Source organism: Sciurus carolinensis, chromosome 9, assembly GCF_902686445.1.
Source record: "Sciurus carolinensis chromosome 9, mSciCar1.2, whole genome shotgun sequence".
Taxonomy (NCBI): domain Eukaryota; kingdom Metazoa; phylum Chordata; class Mammalia; order Rodentia; family Sciuridae; genus Sciurus; species Sciurus carolinensis.
Window position 1 is genome coordinate 57,046,734 of NC_062221.1, and position 21,679 is coordinate 57,068,412.

The 21,679-nt window shown below is 42.9% G+C and overlaps 1 protein-coding gene across 1 annotated transcript in view; it reads left to right on the top strand.

Annotated features, from left to right (window-relative positions):
• The first annotated feature begins 2,723 nt into the window (after nucleotides 1-2,723).
• The window catches only part of St6gal1 (ST6 beta-galactoside alpha-2,6-sialyltransferase 1), a 138,769-nt gene continuing 119,813 nt past the window's right edge, over nucleotides 2,724-21,679 (top strand). Inside the window, exon 1 of the mRNA XM_047565245.1 lies at nucleotides 2,724-2,947. The gene's annotated coding sequence lies outside the window, so the exon portion shown is untranslated. The remainder of the gene's footprint in view (nucleotides 2,948-21,679) is intronic.

Here is a 21,679-nt window from a genome sequence, read left to right on the forward strand (position 1 = left end):
GATATCTGGTAAAGGCTTGCTTTCTGGTTCTTGGTTGGTACCTCCTAGCTGAATCCTTGTGTGGTGGAAGGGTTGGTTAGTTCTCTGGGGTCTCTTTTATAAGGGCATGTTCCATTTATGAGCGCTTTGACCTCATAACCTACTCACTTCTCCAGAGGCCCCCTCTCTCTATACTATTAACCTGGAGGGTTGGGATTTCAACATGTGAATTTTTGGGGGGACACACTAAGATGGTGGGGGTGGAGGCTGCAGAACTGAGGTTGTGTCTGAAGTGAAAGTACCTATGTGTATTTCTCCAACTCTTTTTTGGGGGGTACTGGGAATTGAACTCACCGGGTGTTTTACCACTGAGCTATATCCCCAGCCCTTTATTTTTTGTTTTGAGACAGGGTCTCGCTAAGTTGCTTAAAGTCTTGATAAATTGCTGAGGCTGGCTTCGAACTTGCAATCCTCCTGCCCCAGTCTCCCAGTCACTGGGATCACAGGATGTATGTGTATTTTTAAGGAAACAACAAATCAACGCAGGGACTCTGGTTCTGCCAACCAACCAAGGCAGAGTCAACAGGCAGGGAAGCATCACAAGGAGGCTGGGGGTAATAAGACAGGCTCCCAACTAATGGCCCAGACTCCTTGTCTCTCATTTGTAGGTCAGAAGTCCTGACTGAGGAGAGAGTAACCTTGGCATTCCATCCTGGAATTTTGCCAGGAGAACCCCTTCTTGCCTGCTCCTCTGCTCCCAGTCCCAAAACTTCTTAGTGTTATCATAGCATCTGTGGTTATCTCAGTTTTGCAAGCCAATAATCCAGAGTGAGCCCTTTCTGTTGTTTTCTCTATAATTTGGTTGAATTTTTAGAAGGCAGAACTGAGATCTGGGGAATGCGCAATATTTTAAAAGAATTTTCTCTTCTGTTTTTTGCTCCTAAGTAGACTTGACACACAAAGGATGTCGAAGGAAAGGCAATGATGAGGAGAGACAATATAATAAACAAAGTGCCTTTGCTCCCAAGTGGCAGCTATTAGCTGCCCTTTCTTCATTCCTTCTGCCATTGTCACTGTTTGGACTCTTATCACATCTCCACTGATGGCAGAATCCAAGCCCACTTTTGGCTTGTGTTCTTTGCTCCTGCCATTTTCCAGTATGATTCCAGAGGAATCAGTGCAAAACAAATAGATGCATTGTATGGCACTGCACAAAACCTTTAAGCGTTTCCTCTGTCTTTTTTGTTTAAAGAATTATGTCTCAATCTTTAATGCAGCATCCTCTCAGAAACAGAAGACAGTGTTGTGTGATTCTGGGCACTCTCTCATACCACATTTTACTGTTATGGGCGCTATCTATATGCCAGACAGTAAGCTAAGTGCTTCCACACAGATCATTTCACATAAACCTGAAAACAATACTGTTCTCAATATCTCTAGTTTATACAAGAGGAAACGGTAGCCCTGAACTCCCTCAAGAATGTATGGTGTGTTGACCATAGATTTAAATTCACTGTCTGGTGCTCTCTTTAATTGGAACTCTTTGTACAGAGCAATACTGCTTTCAGAGCAGCAAGGGAAGGGTTAGGAGCAGAAACTGCCAGGATCAAGAGAGGAGGCAGCAGTGTTTGGAAGAAGGATGCTGGGTAGGAGAATGCAACCTCCCCTTTTCCAGGTTGAAGGTGGGGAGTGGCCCCTTTGACTTGAGGAGAGAACTTTGTAGGCCCAGGCTTCAAGCTCTCTGTGCACTGGACCCCCTTCCCAAAGGACTCAGACTATCTATCTTCCACTTTCCCCATCCTCCTCCCCTCTTCCCTCCTGCACAGAGCAGGGTGTGTAGAGGGCACTCAGTAGACATTTAGGAAATGGTTCTTTCCTCTGCTAGTCCCATTCCTTCTCTGGGTTTTAGGGGACTGGAGTGGTGGTTCAATGCGCCACCTCTTATAGGTGTTTTCTGCCTTGAGGAAGTGGCCTTGGGGCAGTCAGGGTGCCACCCCTATGTTTGTTCAACAAATGGTTTCCTCTTGCCTTTCCCAGCAGCCCCATCATAGCCCGGTGGAGGAAGGGAACCTGGCTGTCTTTTCATTACTCTACCAGAGGCCTCCTCTGCCAGTCCACCTGCAGACAGCTGGGATGGACATTTCTGTGTGTAGGGGTTCCACCGTGCCCCTTCCCTTATTTTGTATGTTGTTTGAGCGCGCCTAGTCCGTGCCACGCAAGATGTTAACGGATTCTTACCAACCCCTTTGAGATACATTTCGTTCTTTAGTATCCAACAGAAGAAGAGTGCTATGCTAGTTTCTAGAGGTTTAGGGACTTGCTCAGGCGGTCAGTTGGTCGAAGAGCTAGGATGGACAGTGGCTGCTTGTTAGGACAAAAAAACTGAACAATACCAAATTCAACTCTCCTGGGCATGCGGGAGTAGGTGGGTATGCAAGCAGCATTTGGGGACCCTTGCCTGCCGCATTGCCCTTCTCTTCAGTTTGCTGTCTTGAGGGAAGGCAGTGTTCCTGTTCACGCGTAGTCCTAACCAGGCACCCTCAACCCTTAGCCCGCTCGATAGCGACCTCCGGAAGGCCAGGATGGTTTGGTGCGCTCTGTGGCCCGGGGCCCTGCCTAATCTTCGCGACTCTATTTGCATAACGGAGACGGCTTGCTTCCTCTCCGCCCCTCCGCTGCGCTTTTCTTCCCTCCTTCTCCCGATCCCACCGCCACAAACCGCCTGTCCTTCGTTCCTCCCCATCAGACCCCACCTCCTGGGACTCCCTCTAAAGCTCCCGTCACGAGCTCTGCTACCCCAGCCGAGCGCTGAGTCCGGAGGCACCTGGGGGAGGGGAGTCCGGGGCTGAGCCGGCTGGGGAAGACGCCTGGGGCACTGCCCCGCGCTAACAAAGGGAACAGGCTACCGGCCGGCGTCAGCGCAGAGCGGGCGGAGCACCGGCAGCCTTCTCCCCTGAGAGCGCAGCGAGTGAGTAAGGGGTGCGGTGGGCGGCGGCGCCTCTGGGGCCCCCGGGAGGAGTGACGCAAAAGGGTACGTGAGCGGAGCACAGCGGTGGGGCCCGTGGCGCGCCTAGGGCGCAGGGGATCTGTCTCCAGCGCCGCCTCAACTGTCTTTGCCGCGGAACCAGCCGCCCTTTGGCTGGAGGAGTCGGTGTATTTGTTCAGGCCGAGGGGCAGCCCTAGCTTCTCCCTGGCTCCGCAAACCTGCGGACCCACAACAAACCCACGTGCGCGCGGCCCCCCAGAATCCCGCTTTCAACACCCCACCATTTGTATTGTGTGAAGCGGACGTCTTGCAGAGTGCGGGTTCCTGCAGATCCTGCCTAGTGGTTTTGCAGATCGGGAAACAGAGGCCCGCGGCTGGAGCGGGAACCCAGACACCACAACAAACGCACGTGCACCCTGCCCTGGGATCTGGGCGCACCACAAACCTAGTGAGCCGCCCTGCGGAGCCGGGCTATTGTCTCAGCCGCGCGGGAGGGAGCGGCGCTGCAGGCGCCACTAGGTGGAGGCGAGCGAGAGACATTTAAAAGGTACCACTTGTGCACCAGACTAAACTGCTAGATTTAAAAAGGGAAAAACGAAACAAGAAAGCAGCTACAAAAAGAATTAGCCTAGACCAAGAGTCTGCCCCCGGGAGTGGAGCATTCCCTGGGGTGAAGTGGATAGGCCCTCCCGGAGGTGTACTAGAGATGTTGGTTCGAGCGGAGGGTCTATGGGTGTCCTTCCAAAAAGGACCATGACCGGCGCACCATTGTCCACGCGCTCCAGCGACCTCCTCTTGGGAAATCTGCGAGCGCCTTTCCAGCCTGTAGAAAGAACAGTCCAATTTAAACACCGGCCAGTAAGAGCTTGGGTTTCGCCTACGCTTTGCTTCATAGGTCCGTGAGCTTGGACACCCCAGGTGTCACTGGCTCCGATTCGGTTTATTATGTGTTTTCACAGCAATGCCAGCCATGGTCTCTTGTTTTAGGTGGGGACGTACTGTTTCACTTATGGTGAAATGGTTTGAAAGAAATTCCAAGGTCCGGAAAGAGAGGCCTCTTGTTCGTTTTGTTTTTCGTTGCTTACACATGCTCAACTCAGCATTGCAGATTTTACTTAATCAGATCTGGGCTGGCAGAAGGAAGATGGTTTGGAGAATGAATTGGTCTCTTGGGCAATGGTGTCAGTGCGGAAGTAAGACCATAAGGTTGGGGAGTGAGCCATGTGCGCAGGAAGTGAGGCAGCGCTGCCCCACTGTGTGCTGGGTGAACACTGGGGCTTCATCTTTACCTTGGCTAGTAGTTGGACACTAACCTGTCTTAGGAGAACTGGAGAACATCTAGCCCCATGTCACTGTTAATGAACAGCTCAGGAGAACGTCCACCGAACCTTATTATGTCTTACAGGAGGGAAACTGAGGTCTGAGAGATCGGCCGCTGGTCCAAGTTTAAACTGGATGAAATTAAGGATAGGACTTGAGTGTGGGTCTCCCAGCATCCACTCTGCATAGCCCAGCTGGTAATTCCAGGCAGAACCATGCTTCTGTGGTTGCCTTTTTAAAAAGCAGTGGCCTTAGGCAGAATAGAGTTAAACAAAGAAAGTAATTCAAATTGAAACTGCACCCTTCTATTATCCCTTTCAAGAGTTCTTTATTCTGTTGAGAAAAGATAGATTTAGTAATTCCCTACTCTTCTAGCCTTTCATAAGCCTCGTTTCTTCCCTCTCCTGGCTGCCCCTTCCCCTCAAATTGGAATATGGCCAGTTATGGAGACTTAGATGTTTTGACTCTCATCCCAGTGCCAGGAGGCTTTTGTTTGGGCGAAAGCATGGACTGTTGACATCAGGGAAGAAAGTGTCTTTTAGAGGGCTGCTCTTGATCCCCCCCATGGGAGAACAAAGCATTGTTTTCATTGATTTTATTTTATTTATTTATTTTTTTATGAGTCCATGGAAGTAGCTGCTTATTTTTGTATTTGGCAAAGGAGAAGTTGGAAAACCAAAAAACAGCCAGGCCGGGTTTCCCCAAGTTAGGGTGGTTTGTGGTTTCGCCCTGTTCCTGTTATCTCCTAGTTACACTTGTTTCTTTCCTTAGGGTTTGTTTCCAGTGTTTCACTCTCATAGCAATTCCACTTGCCATGGGAATTTGTTTTTCTCATTAGGATGCTAACCCTGTAAGGTACTTGAGAAATCATCAGGCTGCATCCGGGAACCTCTTATTGCAAAGAGAAATTATTTGCCCAAAGATATGTGGCAATGTGCAATCTACTTTTAGAGTTTCTTCTTGCGTTAAAGGGAATATGTTACATCAAACAAGTTGTTGTTGGTACCCTAGAGGAGAGTTAAAGTTATGTAGTTGCTATAACAACACTCTGGAAGTCAGAGGATGAATTCCTTAAGGATTTAAATGGGTTTGGTTATTAAACAAAAGGCATAGATCCCAATGGTGGATATGGTAAAGAGTGTTGCTGTTACTGGGAATCGGTTCTTTACACTGGGTTCCCCTATTGCTTTCTGCCTTATGCAGTCAGAGGCTTGCTTTGCATATGATTTAAAGCAAAGGGCAGTGAGAAGTCAGAAAAGACTCCACTTTGCTGTTCACCCAACCTCCATTCCTGGGCTCCAGTTTTCTTTGTACAGTGAGATCCTTACCTGCCCAGTCTCTAACTGCTGCTCTAGTGGAGTGGAAGATGCTCAGGCCTTCCAGAGAGAGAAGCAACAGGGCCAGTGTATGATATGAGGGGAATACTGTGTATAAATCTCCCAGAGTTGCTGGTGGTATTAGTCACATGACACATGCATATGTTCAGACCTCTTGGCAGGCTCTTGTGCTCACCAGATTTTAAGGTGATCGGTGGGGAAACTTGTGTGCTTGGATAAGGGGTCCCCAACTGGTCACAAAGAGGTGTGAATGCCTGCTAAATTATAAAGGGAGGTTTGGGTAGTTATTAAGTCTGTGCAACTCTAAGGTAAAAGACACAGTAAAAAACAGATGAAAACTAGAACTTTCATAGCTGTGGGGTGTACAATCTTAAGTCATTCCACTTATTCATTCTGCTAACTGACATAGGCAGTGGAAGCAGAGAAGGTCTTGTGCTCAGCCTGGGGTTACCAAGAAAAGAACAAGTAGACCCATTCTTTGCCCTGAGAGATTCTCAATTTTTCAAGAGGGCCGTGCCCAGCCCTACTGCCCTTGCTCAGAATACATTTGGATCTCTCTTGGAAATTGCCCTCAGCAACCCACAGAAAATCTAATTTACCTCAATTTTGACCCCTCGGGGTTCCCTCTTTTTATTGGTAAAGGTAAGACTGGTGGTAAATGAGACAGTGGAATATAGACAACTTCAAAGAGAATATGGTGCTCCAGAAGGGTGAGGATGAGGTTACATTAAAAAATGCCAGTAATAATTCATTAACGAAATACACGGTGATTGTTTAGCAGGTTAGAGTCCTGTAAATCTGGACTCAGACCTGGTATCAGTGATTTGTTCCATAACAGCTGAATTAAGGAAGTTTTTCTTACTTGTCTGCATATATTCTTAAACTACATCATTGCATCCTGACTCCTATAGATGTACTTTTTATAGGCTAATCTGTGACAGTAACATATTAAGCAATGTGATTTCATCACATTAAAATGCTGGGGTAATTTTCTAAGTCATTACTAGTCAGGTTAATCTTCAGAATCAGTGTGGTAATTTAAGTTTTAATTATTGTTCCGATTATAAAGATAAAACATGTCCACTGAAGACAAATCGGAAATTACAAAAAAATATTGAGAAACAGAAAAATGTTCCACTATTTGCAGACAACCACTGTTAGCACTTGGTAATTTTCCTTCTGGTCTTTTCTTTTTTCTTTTTTTTTTTTTTTTTTTGGATACCAAATTGATTTTAGTGCAAACTTTTAAAAATGTATACTGTCAACATTCAACAGTAATTTACAACATCAGTAGGCCTTCACTGGTTTCACAATGTTGCTCTCTAAATGTCAAAACTTCATTCTTTCCCCTTCATCTCTCACATTTTCTGCTCTTCTACCTTAAATGCTCCTTCTGTGAGTTTTTTTTTTTTCCATAACCTGCTTTACTTTATTCCCATACCACTTGACACCTTCTAACATTCAGTATGATTTTTTTTTTATTTTTTTATTTTTTTACGTTTACATAGGGTAATGATGTTTATTTTATTTTTCCCCTCCCCCCCCCACCCCTCCCACCCCTCCCACCCCTCTTTTCCCTCTACACAGTCCTTCTTTCCTTCATTCTTACCGCTCTCCTTAGCCTAACTCTAAACCTAACCCTAAACCCAATGCTAGCCCGTCCCACCCCCCATTATATGTCCTCATCCACTTATCAGCGAGATCATTCGTCCTTTAGTTTTTTGAGATTGGCTTATCTCACTTAGCATGATATTCTCCAATTTCGACCATTTGCCTACAAATGCCATAATTTTATCATTCTTCATTGCGGAGTAATATTCCATTGTATAAATATGCCACAGTTTCTTTATCCATTCATCAACTGAAGGGCATCTAGGTTGGTTCCACAATCTGGCTATGGTGAATTGAGCAGCAATGAACACTGATGTGGCTGTATCTCTGTAGTATGCTGATTTTAAGTCCTTTGGGTATAGGCCAAGGAGTGGGATAGCTGGGTCAAATGGTGGGTCCATTCCAAGCTTTCTGAGGAATCTCCACACTGCTATCCAGAGTGGCTGCACTAATTTGCAACCCCACCAGCAATGTATGAGTGTTCCTTTTTCACCACATCCTCGCCAACACCTATTGTTGCTTGTATTCTTGATAATCGCCATTCTAATTGGGGTGAGATGAAATCTTAGGGTAGTTTTGATTTGCATTTCCCTTATTACTAGGGATGTTGAACATTTTTTCATATATCTGGTGATTACTTGTACATCTTCTGTGAAGTGTCCATTTCCTTAGCCCATTTGTTGATTGGATTATTTGTATTCTTGGTGTAGAGTTTTTGAGTTCTTTATAGATTCTGGAAATTAGCGCTCTATCTGAAGTATGGTTGGCAAAGATATTCTCCCACTCTGTAGGCTCTCTCTTCACATTTCTGATAGTTTCCTTTGCTGAGAGAAAGCTTTTTAGTTTGAATCTATCCCAGTTGTTGATTCTTGTTTTTATTTCTTGTGCTATGGGAGTCCTGTTAAGGAAATCTGAACCTAAGCCAACAAGTTGAAGATTTGGACCTACTTTTTCTTCTATAAGATGCAGGGTCTCTGGTCTGATTCCGAGGTCCTTGATCCATTTTGAGTTGAGTTTTGTGTAGGGTGAGAGATAGGGGTTTAATTTCATTCTATTGCATATAGTTTTCCAGTTTTCCCAGCACCATTTGTTGAAGAGGCTATCTTTTCTCCATTGCATATTGTTGGAACCTTTGTCTAGTATGAGAAAATTGTATTTATTTGGGTTTGTGTCCATGTCCTCTATTCTGTATCATTGATCTACCTGTCTATTTTGGTACCAATACCATGCCGTTTTTGTTACTATTGCTTTGTAGTAGAGTTGAAGATCTGGTATTGCAATACCCCCTGCTTCGCTCTTTCTACTGAGGATTGCTTTAGCTATTCTAGGTTTTTTATTCTTCCAGATGAATTTCATAATTGCTTGCTCTATTTCTGCAAGGTACATCATTGTGATTTTAATTGGAATTGCATTGAATCTGTATAGCACTTTAGGTAGTATAGCCATTTTGACAATATTAATTCTGCCTATCCAGGAACATGGGAGATCTTTCCATTTTCTAAGGTTTTCTTTAATTTCTTTCTTTAGTGTTCTGTAGTTCTCATTGTAGAGGTCTTTCACCTCTTTTGTGAGATTGATTCCCAAATATTTTATTTTTTTTGAGGCTATTGTGAATGGGGTAGTTTTCCTAATTTCTCTTTCTGAAGATTCATCACTTATGTATAAAAATGCATTGGATTTATGAGCATTGATCTTGTAACCTGCTACTTTACTGAATTCACTTATGAGTTCTAAAAGTTTTCTGGTGGAATTTCCAGGTTCCTCTAAATATATAATCATGTCATCAGTGAACAGGGATAGTTTGAGTTCTTCTTTTCCAATTCATATTCCTTTAATTTCTTTGGTTTGTCTGATTGCTCTGGCTAGAGTCTCAAGGACGATGTTGAATAGAAGCGGTGAAAGAGGGCATCCCTGCCTTGTTCCAGTTTTTAGGGGGAATGCTTTCAGTTTTTCACCATTTAGAATGATATTAGCCATGGGCTTAGCGTAGATTGCCTTTATAATGTTTAGGAATGTTCCCACTACCCCAATTTTTTCTAGTGTTTTGAGCATGAAGGGATGCTGTATTTTATCGAATGCTTTTTCTGCATCTAGTGAAATAATCATGTGATTCTTAACTTTAAGTCTGTTGATATGGTGAATGACATTTATTGATTTCCAAATGTTGAACCAACCTTGCATCCCTGGGATAAAACCCACTTGATTATGGTCCACTATCTTTTTAATATATATTTGTATGCGATTTGCTAAAATTTTGTTGAGAATTTTTGCATCGATGTTCATTAAGGATATTGGTCTGAAATTTTCTTTTCTCGATGTGTCTCTGTCTGGTTTAGGTATCAGGGTGATATTGGCTTCATAGAACGAGTTTGGGAGGGTTCCCTCCTCTTCTATTTCATGGAATAGTTTGAGGAGTATTGGAATGAGCTCTTCTTTAAAGGTTTTGTAGAACTCGGCTGAGAACCCATCTGGTCCTGGACTTTTCTTTGTTGGTAGGCTTTTGATGACCTCTTCTATTTCATTGCTTGAAATTGGTTTATTTAAGTTGTGTATGTCGTCCTCGTTCAGTTTAGGTAATTCATATGTCTCTAGAAATTTGTTGATGTCTTTGAGGTTTTCTGTTTTGTTGGAGTATAGATTTTCGAAATAGCTTCTAATTATGTTTTGTATTTCACTCGTGTCTGTTGTGATGTTTCCTTGTTCATTCCGAATTTTAGTAATTTGAGTTTTCTCCCTCTTTCTCTTTGTTAGTGTGGCTAAGGGTTTATCAATTTTATTTATTTTTTCAAAGAACCAACTATTTATTTTGTTAATTTTTCCGATTGTTTCTTTTGTTTCGATTTCGTTGATTTCGGCTCTGATTTTAACTATTTCCTGTCTTCTACTACTTTTGGTATTGGTCTGCTCTTCTTTTTCTAGTGCTTTGAGCTGTAGTGTTAAGTCGTTTATTTGTTGATTTCTACTTCTTTTTTTGAATGCACCCCATGAAATAAATCTTCCTCTAAGTACTGCTTTCATAGTGTCCCAGAGATTTTGATATGATGTGTCTTTGTTCTCGTTTACTTCTAAGAATTTTTTTATTTCCCTCCTGATGTCTTCTGTTATCCATTCATCATATAATAGTGTATTATTTAGTCTCCAGGTATTGGAGAAGTTTCTGTTTTTTATTCTGTCATTTATTTCTAATTTCAATCCATTATGATCTGATAGAGTACAAGGTAGTATCTCTATCTTCTTGTATTTACTAACAGTAGCTTTGTGGCATAAAATATGGTCTATTTTAGAGAAGGATCCATGTGCTGCTGAGAAGAAAGTGTATTCATTCTTTGTTGGATGGTATATTCTATATATGTCCGTTAAGTCTAAATTGCTGATTGTGTTGTTGAGATCTATAGTTTCTTTATTCAATTTTTGTTTGGACGATCTATCCAGTGGTGAGAGAGGTGTGTTAAAATCGCCTAGTATTATTGTGTTGTGGTCTATTTGATTTCTGGAATTGAGAAGGATTTGTTTGACGTACGTGGATGAGCCAATGTTCGGGGCATAGATATTTATGATTGTTATGTCTTGCTGATTTATGCTTCCCTTAAGCAGCATGTAATGTCCTTCTTTATCCCTTCTGACTAGTTTTGGTTTGAAGTCCACATTATCTGAGATGAGGATGGATACTCCAGCTTTTTTGCTGTGTCCGTGTGCATGGTATGTTTTTCCCCATCCTTTCACCTTTAGTCTATGGGTGTCTCTTTCTATGAGATGAGTCTCTTGCAGGCAGCATATTGTTGGATTTTTCTTTTTAATCCAATCTGCCAGTCTGTGTCTTTTGATTGATGAATTCAGGCCATTAACATTCAGGGTTATTATTGTGATATGATTTATATTCCCAGTCAATTGACTCATATTTGTTTTTGACATGATTTGGTTTCTCCTTTATTTGGCTATTCCTTTAGGCTAGCGCCTCCTGTTGCTGATTTGCATCGTTGTTTTTCATCTCTTCCTCATGGAATATTTTGCTGAGAATGTTCTGTAATGCTGGCTTTCTTTTTGTAAATTCCTTTAGCTTTTGTTTATCATGGAAGGATCTTATTTCATCGTCAAATTTGAAGGTAAGTTTTGCTGAGTATAAGATTCTTGGTTGGCATCCATTTTCTTTCAGGGCTTGGTATATGTTGTTCCAGGCCCTTCTAGCTTTTAGGGTCTGGATTGAAAAATCTGCTGATATTCTTATTGGTTTCCCTCTGAATGTAATTTGATTCTTTTCTCTCGCGGCCTTTAAAATTCTGTCTTTATTTTGTATGTTAGGTATTTTCATAATAATGTGCCTTGGTGTGGGTCTGTTGTAATTTTGTATGTTTGGAGTTCTATAAGCCTCTTGTACTTGGTTTTCCATTTCATTCTTCAGATTTGGGAAATTTTCTGTTATTATTTCATTGAATAGATTGTTCATTCCTTTGGTTTGTTTCTCTAAGCCTTCCTCAATCCCAATAATTCTTAAATTTGGCCTTTTCATGATATCCCATAGTTCTTGGAGATTCTGTTCATGATTTCTTACCATCTTCTCTGTTTGTTCAACTTGGTCTTTTCTTTTTATGGATTGTTTTCCTGTATGGTTGAGAACGTAACTGTCTGTGCAGCCATGTCTCTCATCTTTTGGGGTTTAACCTTCTCATATATGCATTTCGTAGTCTACAGCTGCATTAAAGCTGTGCCCTTTGATTTGTCATCCATATCAGTTGCTCAGCATCTTCATCGTCATGTGGTTCCAGGGTATTGGGTCACTTTAGTGTTCCTTTCAGTGAGGACCTGTGAGGAATGACCTTCACCTCTTTTTGCCTTTCCTGCCTTTGCTCAAGACTTAAAATATCAGCTGTAGGGTTTTTTTTTTTTTTTTTTTTTTTTTTTTTTTTTGTTTGAAGTCTAAGAGTACTGGCAATACAGCACAGGGAGAAGAGCTCTGTGTGTGGCCTTGTGTTCTAGTCCTGCTCTTGTGATCTCCAAAAACTTTAATTTGCCCTAGTTTTCAGTTTCTGTGTTAGATGAGCAACTCCAGGATCCTTTAATTCACTCACCATGTCCTCAAGCGCCTCATCTCCACCACAGGTGAATAAGAAGAGCTCAGCTTTTAAGAAACTCAGAGTCCAAAGGAGGAGTCAGAGGGGACAAGAGACTAGTGCAGAATACTGTGCAGTCACGGAGGAGAGTCATCCTCCCAAGACCACAGCAGAGCAGGTGAGAAAGCTTTCTGGACAAGAGTCTTTATTGGGTAGTCAAGCCATTCCTCATTTTCCCATTGTCGTTGTGATTAATATTGTCTGCAAATAAATCTCTGTTCATTTTCCAGATAATTTCCATAGGATAGAGTCTTAAAGTTGGAATTATAGGGTCATATGTTTATCTACTTATGTATAAAACCTTAAGGTAGAGAAATATTGTGTATTGTGGGAACTGTAGAAATTAAGGGCATAAGCGATTCAGGATTTGGATTCTTGTTTACCATTTACCACCTGTTTAGATGTGAACAAGCTACCTAAAGGTACTAAGCTTCAATTTTCTCCTCTGTATGGGAATAATAGACCTTATCTCATATGGCAATTGTAAGGATTATCTTGCATCCTAGGTAAAGGGTCCAGTACAGTGTCAGGTATTCAGGAGGCACTCAGATGTAACTGGGTTGTAATTGATTCTTTTACAAGCTGCAGACACTGATTTTAATATTGTTTCTTACATGGCAGCAGGCCCTTATGTGGCTTTTTGTGCTGAGGGAAGTAGAAAGTTAATTAAAATGGAACCTCCTCTCTGGTAATAAATTGAGAGGGAAATGATCATTTAGTGCACTTAAAAAAAATCTTCCTATTATGGAAAAATCCAAACATGCAAAAGTAGAAAGGAGGGTGCAATGAACCTATAACATATTATCTAGCTTCAACTGTTGTCAAAACTCATGGCCAATCTATAACCCCAACTTCAATCCCATGTTACTTTGAATCCTGTCCCAGACAACTTATCTGCCTCAGTCCTTCACTGAGTCCCATGATGCATATTTGAGACATTGAGTTGTTCTGGCTTGGGGTCTGCAGTTGTGGGACTGTGTGTGTGTGTGTGTTTGTGTGTGTGTGTGTGGTGGGGGGAGAGAATGAGAGAGAGGGAAAAAGAGGGGAAGGGAGAGAGAGGGAGAGAGAGAGAGCGCAAGCCAACCATCCTGGGGATGCCTTAAGCTTTGTTGCTCCAGCAAGGAGGCCCTGTAATGTCTCAAAGAAACACGGTGGAAGGAAGACTGAATTTAAAGTTAGGATACCTAATTTCCCAACCCCTTACCAGTTGTATGCTTTTGGCAAATGACTTTTGAATTTCTTAGAGCACATTTGTAAAAATTTGGTGAGTTTTGAATGAGGTAATCCACGTGGAAGCCCAAGTGACTCAATGTTAGTTGGACCTAAATCAGACTTGACCCCACCTTCCTTCCCAAGTGACACAATCCATGAGGAACGAAGGTCCCAGACTGAGGCCTGGCCTCTCTAGAATGCACTCTGGAGTGTTGCTGCCAGCCTCTCTCACCTAACACGTGGTCGTTCTCAGGTGACACCGGACACACGGAGCATCCATCCTTGCAAATCTGCTTTCCAGTCCTTAGCTCTTCTCTCTGCTTTATTGATGGGGGCAAGGTGATCCAGAGAAATCTCTGGTCTTACCAGCTATGCCTTGAATAACAGGCCCTTCTGAGGTCCTTTTCTTCTATGGGAAGAGATGGGCTCCCCTTTCTACTTCGGAACTTCCATGAGTCTTCATCTCCTCCATTCACCATTACACCCAAGTAGGAATCTCTGACTCAGATAAAGGAGGAGAGGATCTGATTTAACAGTCAAAACAAAGCCTCTCCTTCATCCACTGGAACTCTCATTATTTCAAGATCTGGACTGTGATTTGTGGTCTCTGGTTGTTGCTAGCTAGCTATGTGGCCTTGGGAGGGACACATGCCACCCTGGGCAGCCACCTCAGAGACTCAACTCCCTGTCCTCTCCAGGCCCTTCCAACTCTGGCATCATCAAATGAAAGATATGTGTAGGTTGGAAGGCTTCTTCACACAGGCGATACATGAGATTGTTTTAGAATATTCCGACAGGGTGAAAAGTTACCCCCCTCCCCGACCTTATGCCCTTCTTCCAACCCCATTCCACCTGTCTCTGAAGTGACTCCTTTTTATAGTTTAAGGTGGGGCCTTAACAACCCCTTTCTTTTGCATTTATACATGTATTCATGATTATCATCAAATGTATTTTACAAACTCAGTAAATGGATTACAATATACCCACCACTTGACAAACTGTTCTTTTTCACTTTATTATAGGTTTTGCAGTATTGTCCATATCAGTATATGCTTATTGTTTTTCATACTTCGTTGTTTTCTGTATTTTGAATGTGTTTACTTAACCAGTCTTTTGTTGGTAGACACTTATCTATGTTCATAAAAAAATATTTCTAAGTGTATTTAGACCTCAAACGCATGAACAATTGATGGCAAGTGTCAGTAGGCTAAGTGAACCAGTTCATCGAGCTCTGGAAAGGGTGGCAAAGCAGTGAACCCAGGAACGTTGAGACCAGACCTGTAAAGTTAGACTGGAGGGTTCTCAGGAAGTTACCAAGAGGCTGACTGTTTGGATGAGGTGTTATTTTTGGAGAGAGCCTGCCTGGTTGGGTGCCCTCAGCCTTGAGTGCAAAAACTGAGCCACATCATCATCTCCCCCTCTTTGGGCCTCCCAAGTTTGTTTCTGTTCCCAGGGTCAGGATGGGAGACCCTGTGGCAGAACTGGCACTTATGCGATAGGGAGGAGAGAAAAGTTAAAAAAAAAAGCAAAAGTGTGTTTGATCTCAGGCTCTGGAGGAGGAAACATTCCACTCTGTGTGGTGGTTCAGACCCATCTGGAGCGCTGTGCTTTCCTGGCTCCCACCCAGACAGTGACAGAATGAAGCCCACCCAGAAATGGGCTACGTGAAAGATGGGGTTAGGACAGTCTATTGAAGGTATTAGAATGAATGTGGAAACTGGGGCTTTCTATATGGCAGGAGATAAAAATAAGAGGCATCTTCTTCATGAGGAAGAGGATTAGAGCCACCCTGAATGTGTACTGGGGAAGGGACAACCACTCTGGGGACAGGTGGGGTGGGGAGTCTTGCAGAGGTGGATGAGGAAGAACTTAACTTTAACAGACCTGTCCAACCATGGGACAGGCCGTGCTACCAGGCAGCGGACTCCTTGTCATAAGAATGTTCAAACAAAGGCTGAAAGTGAACTTCACCATCAGAGGACTCCTTTGTCACAGGGGAGCTGGCTTCACTGTTCGCAAAGGTCCTTTCCAACTTGGAGAGTCTGTGACTATGGTTCAAGAACCAGAAAGATGCAAAATAGAATCAAGGGGAGGGAAACAAATTATGGGCAATGTAACCTGAGCAGTTTTTACCTTCTCTGAAAAAGTAGCATAAAGTGGAAGCCTTCAAAGGAGGCTTAAACTTTGTTTCCATTGGATCTTGGCAGTCCTCCCCTGTTCTGTCCTTGGCTTCAGCTCTGCTTGACCTTATATTCATAAATTATTTCCACAGGAATAAATATATCACATACACTTTAGATGACCAGGAAATCTGGCAACTGGAAAAGAACTACATGTCCCAGGAGGATGGTTGTAAATTTTTTTCATTACAGTCTTTCTAAATTGGTGTTCTACTCCTGGTTGGTGGAGTTATCTCTAACACAGAGTGAGACGTCATCCAGCTTGCATTTTTGGAACACTGTACCCTTTGTGAGCTGGAATTGAGAAGATCTTCCATATCCCTTTCTGTGTCACTCAGCTTTTTGTCACTGTGATTAAAATATCTGGCACAAACAATGTAAAAGAGGGAAAATTTATTTTGGCTCATGGTTTTAGAGTTTTCAGTCCATGACTCCTTTGCTCTGGGCCTGAGGTGAAGCAGAATATCATGGCAGAAGGGCATGTGGTGGAGGAAAGCTACTAGCTCATGGCAGGGTGGGGAGAGAAAGAGCCGGTGGTGGGGGGCTGGGGAGGACAAGGAAAGCCCTTCCAGGGCATGGTCCCAGTGACCTACATCCTCCAATAATTAGGTCTCACCTCCCAGTAGTCCCTTCAACCACCAGTGGATTAATCCACTGATGAGGTAAGAGTCCTTGTGATTCAATTATTTCCTAGAAGCCCATCTCTAAATACCAGATCCAAACCCTAACACTTTCCTGAAGTCTTAGCCTAGTTTGATGAGGGAAACACGGTAAATGTTACCATGTTCTGGACTTTTGCTGTGTACCTGGCTGTGATTAAGCACTATTGGTGTTGCACTTCTCATAGCAAGGCTGGTGTTTGGCATCATTATCTACAGTTTGCAGATGAGAAAACTGAACTCCAGAAAGGACTCACTCATACCTCTGCTGTTGAGGGGCGAATCTGGGAGTGGAGGTAGCTCATCAACCTTTCCCTACATCACGCTGTAGGTCTGCCCACCACTAATAATTCCCTGTCCTTTGGGCTTAAGAAATGCTTCATTCTATTGTTCATTGGGGGTTTAGTTGAAAAATTTCTCCTTATTGAAGCTTTAGGAAGGAATTTTTTTTGGTACTGGAGATTGAATCCAGGGCACTTTACCACTGAGTTACATCTGTAGCCCTTTTTATTTTTCATTTTGAGAAAGAGTCTCTCTAGTTGCCGAGGCTGTCCTCAAACTTGCAAACCTCTTGCCTCAGCTTCCTGAGTCTCTGGGATTATAAGTGTGGGTGGTGCCAGCTCCAGGAAACTTATTGTACCCTAAAACATCTGAAAGAACCAATGGAACAGTTACATGTGCATAACATGTGAGTTTTTCTCTTTTTTCTCCTTCTCCCTCCCTTCCTTCCTTCCTTCCTTCCTTCCTTCCTTCCTTCCTTCCTTCCTTCCTTCCTTCCTTCCTTCCTTTAAAGCTGTGATATCCACTTGTGCTCATTATTTAATTATGACTGGGATTAAACACACTGTTAGTGAGCATGACCACAGATTGGTGGTTACCACTGCTCTGCTACCTTATATGCCTTTAAACTTGTAAATGGAACTCAATATCATCATTGTTAAGGGCTTATCTTGCAGTGTGCTTCTAGGCTCTTAAACAGTTTCTTCTCTTCTTGAGTATATTTAACATTAATTTGCTCATCAAATATTTATTGAATGCCTATTATATTCTAGGCATTGGGAATACCTACAGGAAGAACTCACATTGTATGTGCGCATAAGAACACACACACATTTTCAGTGAAACTATCAGGGAAGTTAGTGGCAGATAAACTCCCCCTACTACCCTCTTCCTCTCTTCTTAGAGTCCTTGCTTTCTTCATTCATTCAACAATCCTTGAGTGCCAGCTGCAGGCCACACACAATGCTTACTTGTAGAATATAGACATGAATAAGGAAGTTTGCTTCTTTCAGAGCTTAGTTGGAGGCAGACATGCACAAATTCATTACAACCTATTATGATTTGGGTATGGGAATGGGAAGAAGATACAGTGTTCTGGAAAGCTTTCTGGGAGAGGTGGTACCTAATCTGGGTCTTAGGAGGTAGCAGCTGTTAGCCTCTGGGGAAAAGGTCATTTGGGGGAGAAAGGACTGCAGGAGTGTGGATTCAGTGTGAGGGATGGCTCATTGCATATGTTGGGGAAAACTAGCAGGTTGGTATGAGAGAAGAACATGTGAGGCAGGAAGTGGGGGGAGGAAAAGTTGGAACCATTACATGTATTATGTAATATAATTTTTATAACTTCCCTGTGCAGCATGTACTATTATTATCTCAATAGATGAGGAAACAAAGGCTGAAGGAAGTTTGGTGACTTGTTCAGAGGCAGACCATTGAATGAGCTGAGGTTCTTGGACTTGAACACAGGCTGCTGGGCACTGGAGCCTGTGCTTTTGGCCTCCACTTCAGGGCCTGCATGGGCAGGCTGCCAAGACCTGGTTTTCTGGCTAAAATGTGGTTCCCTCTCTTAATCTTTCAAGGGCAACATCCCTTGCTGAGTTCTTTTTCTTCCACCTGCTTCATGGTCTGATCAACATTTTGCTAAGTTGGGACCAGTGGGTCTGATTTTTATGACCTTTTCTGAGTCTTATTTCTAGTTTTTTCCTCCTTCTTTTTTATTCAGTCAATAAGTAGATCAGGAATCTTCAAAGAAAGTCTTTGTGTGCCCAATCATGTATGACAGGGGAGAAGGAAAAGATTTATCTCCTTTATTTATCTAAAAAGTTCCAAGTTCCTTTGGGAACCCACATATTACCTGTGAAGCTCTAGTTCAGAGAAGCCCTTTGTGCATTGGAATGGGAACAAGCAGCCTGAGCTAGAGAAGTAGGATAAGAGGGCCTTGAGCCCACTTTAGGGATGAGGAGGATTGGGGAAGGTAGAGGGCATCACATATGGTGAAAATTATCCTGATTCACCTAATGATGAATGGGACATCTTTTGCCTCTGTCCTTGTCTGAGGCAGTATAGGCTATTCACTCAAAATAAAGTTTATTGAAAATTAATAAATCAAGAGCTCAAAGATAGATGGTGAAACTATAGAATTAAATAAAACAGACCATTACTGTTATGGCTTGGATATGAGGTATCCCCCAAAGTCTCCTGTGTTAACGCAGGAATATTCAGAGGCAAAACGATTAGGTTATAAGAACTGTAACCCAACCAGTCCATCTTAGTTTAAATGGACTGACTGGGTGACTGGAGGAGGTGGGTCACGGGGACACATCCTAGAAGGGTTCTTCTTCCCTGCAGCCCCTTCCTGGCTGCCAGGAATGGAGCAGCTTTCCTCCTCCCGTGCCCTTCCACCATGACATTCTACCTCACCTTGGGCCCAGAGCAATGGAGTTCAGCCCACCATGGATTAAACTTCTGGAACCATTGGCCAAAACAAACTTCCCCTCTTAGTTGTTCTTGTTGGTGGTTTTGCTCACAGTGGTGAACAGTTGACTAACACAATTACTGAGCTAAGGGAAGCAATTGAGGACACAAACAATATCCTTACAGAGAACTTAATAAAGGGAGTTGGGGAATACTGCCCAGTGGTAAAACACTTGCCTAGCATGTGCAAGATTCTGTCCCCAGCAACACACACACACACACACACACACACCAGTTAGTAAAGGAACAGACTAGAATCTATTGAAAACTAAGTTACTCACAGAGAAGGAAGCTTGAGGAAAATCACAGCCTATGGTGAGAAGAAAAGACAAATCACAGATCTAAGGGTTGCTTAGAGGTGATGCTCTAGAATAGTAGTTGGGAAATACTTGGAGGCACACACCACTTTTGCTCATGTTCCATTGACCAAGACTTGGTCACATGGACACACCTGGCTTCAAAGGAGCAGAGAAAAAAGTCTCCATCTAGGTGTTGGGTGATTCTTAAAGCTCAGGATTTTCCTTTCCTATCTCTGAAAGGAAAATCTCGATATTGGGAGCAATTAGTTGCTGTCACAGGGAAAAGTCATGTTGGCCTGAGACTTAACCTGCAGCAGAAGAAAGACAGGGAGTAGAGATGTTCACCGAGTTCTGGGGCAGAGGCAGTGGGACTGGAGACTTCCACTCTGTTAATTCCTCAGCAGGTATAAGGCAGGTAGACATTCTCATACCTGCAAGAACCCTGGGAGACATCAATTAACAAACATACTGAAGGAAAGTGTTTAAAGGTGATTTGATAAACCCCTGCTCCATTCAAGTAGAGAAGCAAAACTAAGCCCAGGCCAGCAGTTAAAGCTAAGGGAGAGGATGTGATGAAGTAAAAAGAATGTTATCACAGTTTCTTTATCCATTCATCTGTTGAATGGATAGGTTGGTTCCACAATCTAGCTATTGTAAATTGAGCTGCTGTAAACATTGATGTGGCTGCATCACTGTAGTATGCTGATTTTAAGTCCTTTGGGTATAAACTGAGGAGTGGGATAACTGGGTCAAAAGGAGGGTCCATTCCAAATTTTCTGAGGAATCTCCACGCTGCTTTCCAGAGTGGCTGCATCAATTTGCAACTCCACCAGCAATGTAAAAGTGTTATTCAGCCATAAAGAATAATATTATTATGGAATTTGTAGATAAATGGATGGAATTGGAGAATATCATGCTAAGTGAAATAAGCCAATCCCAAAAAACCAGAGGCCAAATGTTTTCCCTGATAAGTGGATGATGATATATAATGGGGGTGTGGGGGGGGTGGGGAGTGAGAGAAGAATGGAGGAAATTTAGATTATGTAGAAGAAAATGGGGGGAGCAGGGGTATGAAATATGGTGGACTGAGACAGACATCATTACTCTATATACATGTATGATTACACAAATGGTATGAATTTACATTGTTTACAACCATAGAAATGAAAAGATGTACCCCATTTGTGTACAATGAATCAAAATGCAGTCTGTAAAAATAAAAAAATAATTAAAAAAAAGAATGCTATCAGAAGCACAGATTTGGAGGAGAAGTGGAGGAGGTGTGAGCACCAACTTTCCCTCTCTCACACTGTTTAAATGAGGTGTTAAAGTGACAGCTTTAGAATATAGCAATTTCATAGAGCAATCTGTGTCCATCCTTTCGCACATCCTTCCTCTCATTCTCCACATTTCTATGCATATGTAAATAGAGAGATGTGAGAAATGATATTAATCTTATTTTTTCTGGATGGAGGAATCTTGGGTGGTTTTTAGCTCTATTTTTCCATGTGTTGATTGACATTTTAAAAATAATGAGCCAGTCCTGTTTAAGTCAGACCCCTAAGGCTATTCTAAGGGGCATCTGAATACTAGTGCTCAGAGAGTGGAGGGTGGACTGGGAGATACCAATAGATGAACAAGGTATTGTCTTTTCGTGGGGGTTTGGGAGTCAGTTATGTACATACCTAACTCCAAGCAGAAGAAATCATGTTGTAAATCAGATGAGTAGTTGGGACATGGGGCCAGAAGATGACAGAGAAGGCTTTGCAGAGGTTGTAGTTTGGTCTGGATGTGGAAGGATGAGATTTCTGATAGGTGGATGAGAGAAAGGACATTCCCAGCCTAGGGGGCGGCAGAACATGAGTGTGGAGGAGTGAAAGTATGTGGCTTGTCTGGGAAACCGGGTGATTTGTTGTGGTTGGCGAGCAGAGGGCGGGTGAGAGAATAGCCGCCGCCTGGTCTGCACCCACAGCATACCGGTGCCACACACAGACAACTCCAGCTGCCTGACGACCCACAGAACGGGCGAGTTATCCCTTCGGTACAGAGGAGGAAGCTGAAGCCAAGAGTGAGAACTTTATTTGCCCCAAAATCACACAGCGATGAAACTGTGAAGCCCTGGGTTGCCTGTACTCCAAAGCCTAGGGTTTCTCTTATGTGCTGTGGCTTGTAGTGTAGAGACCTGAATTAGCCTCCTCTTTGAAAGAAAATATATAAAAATGCAAATAAATATAAAA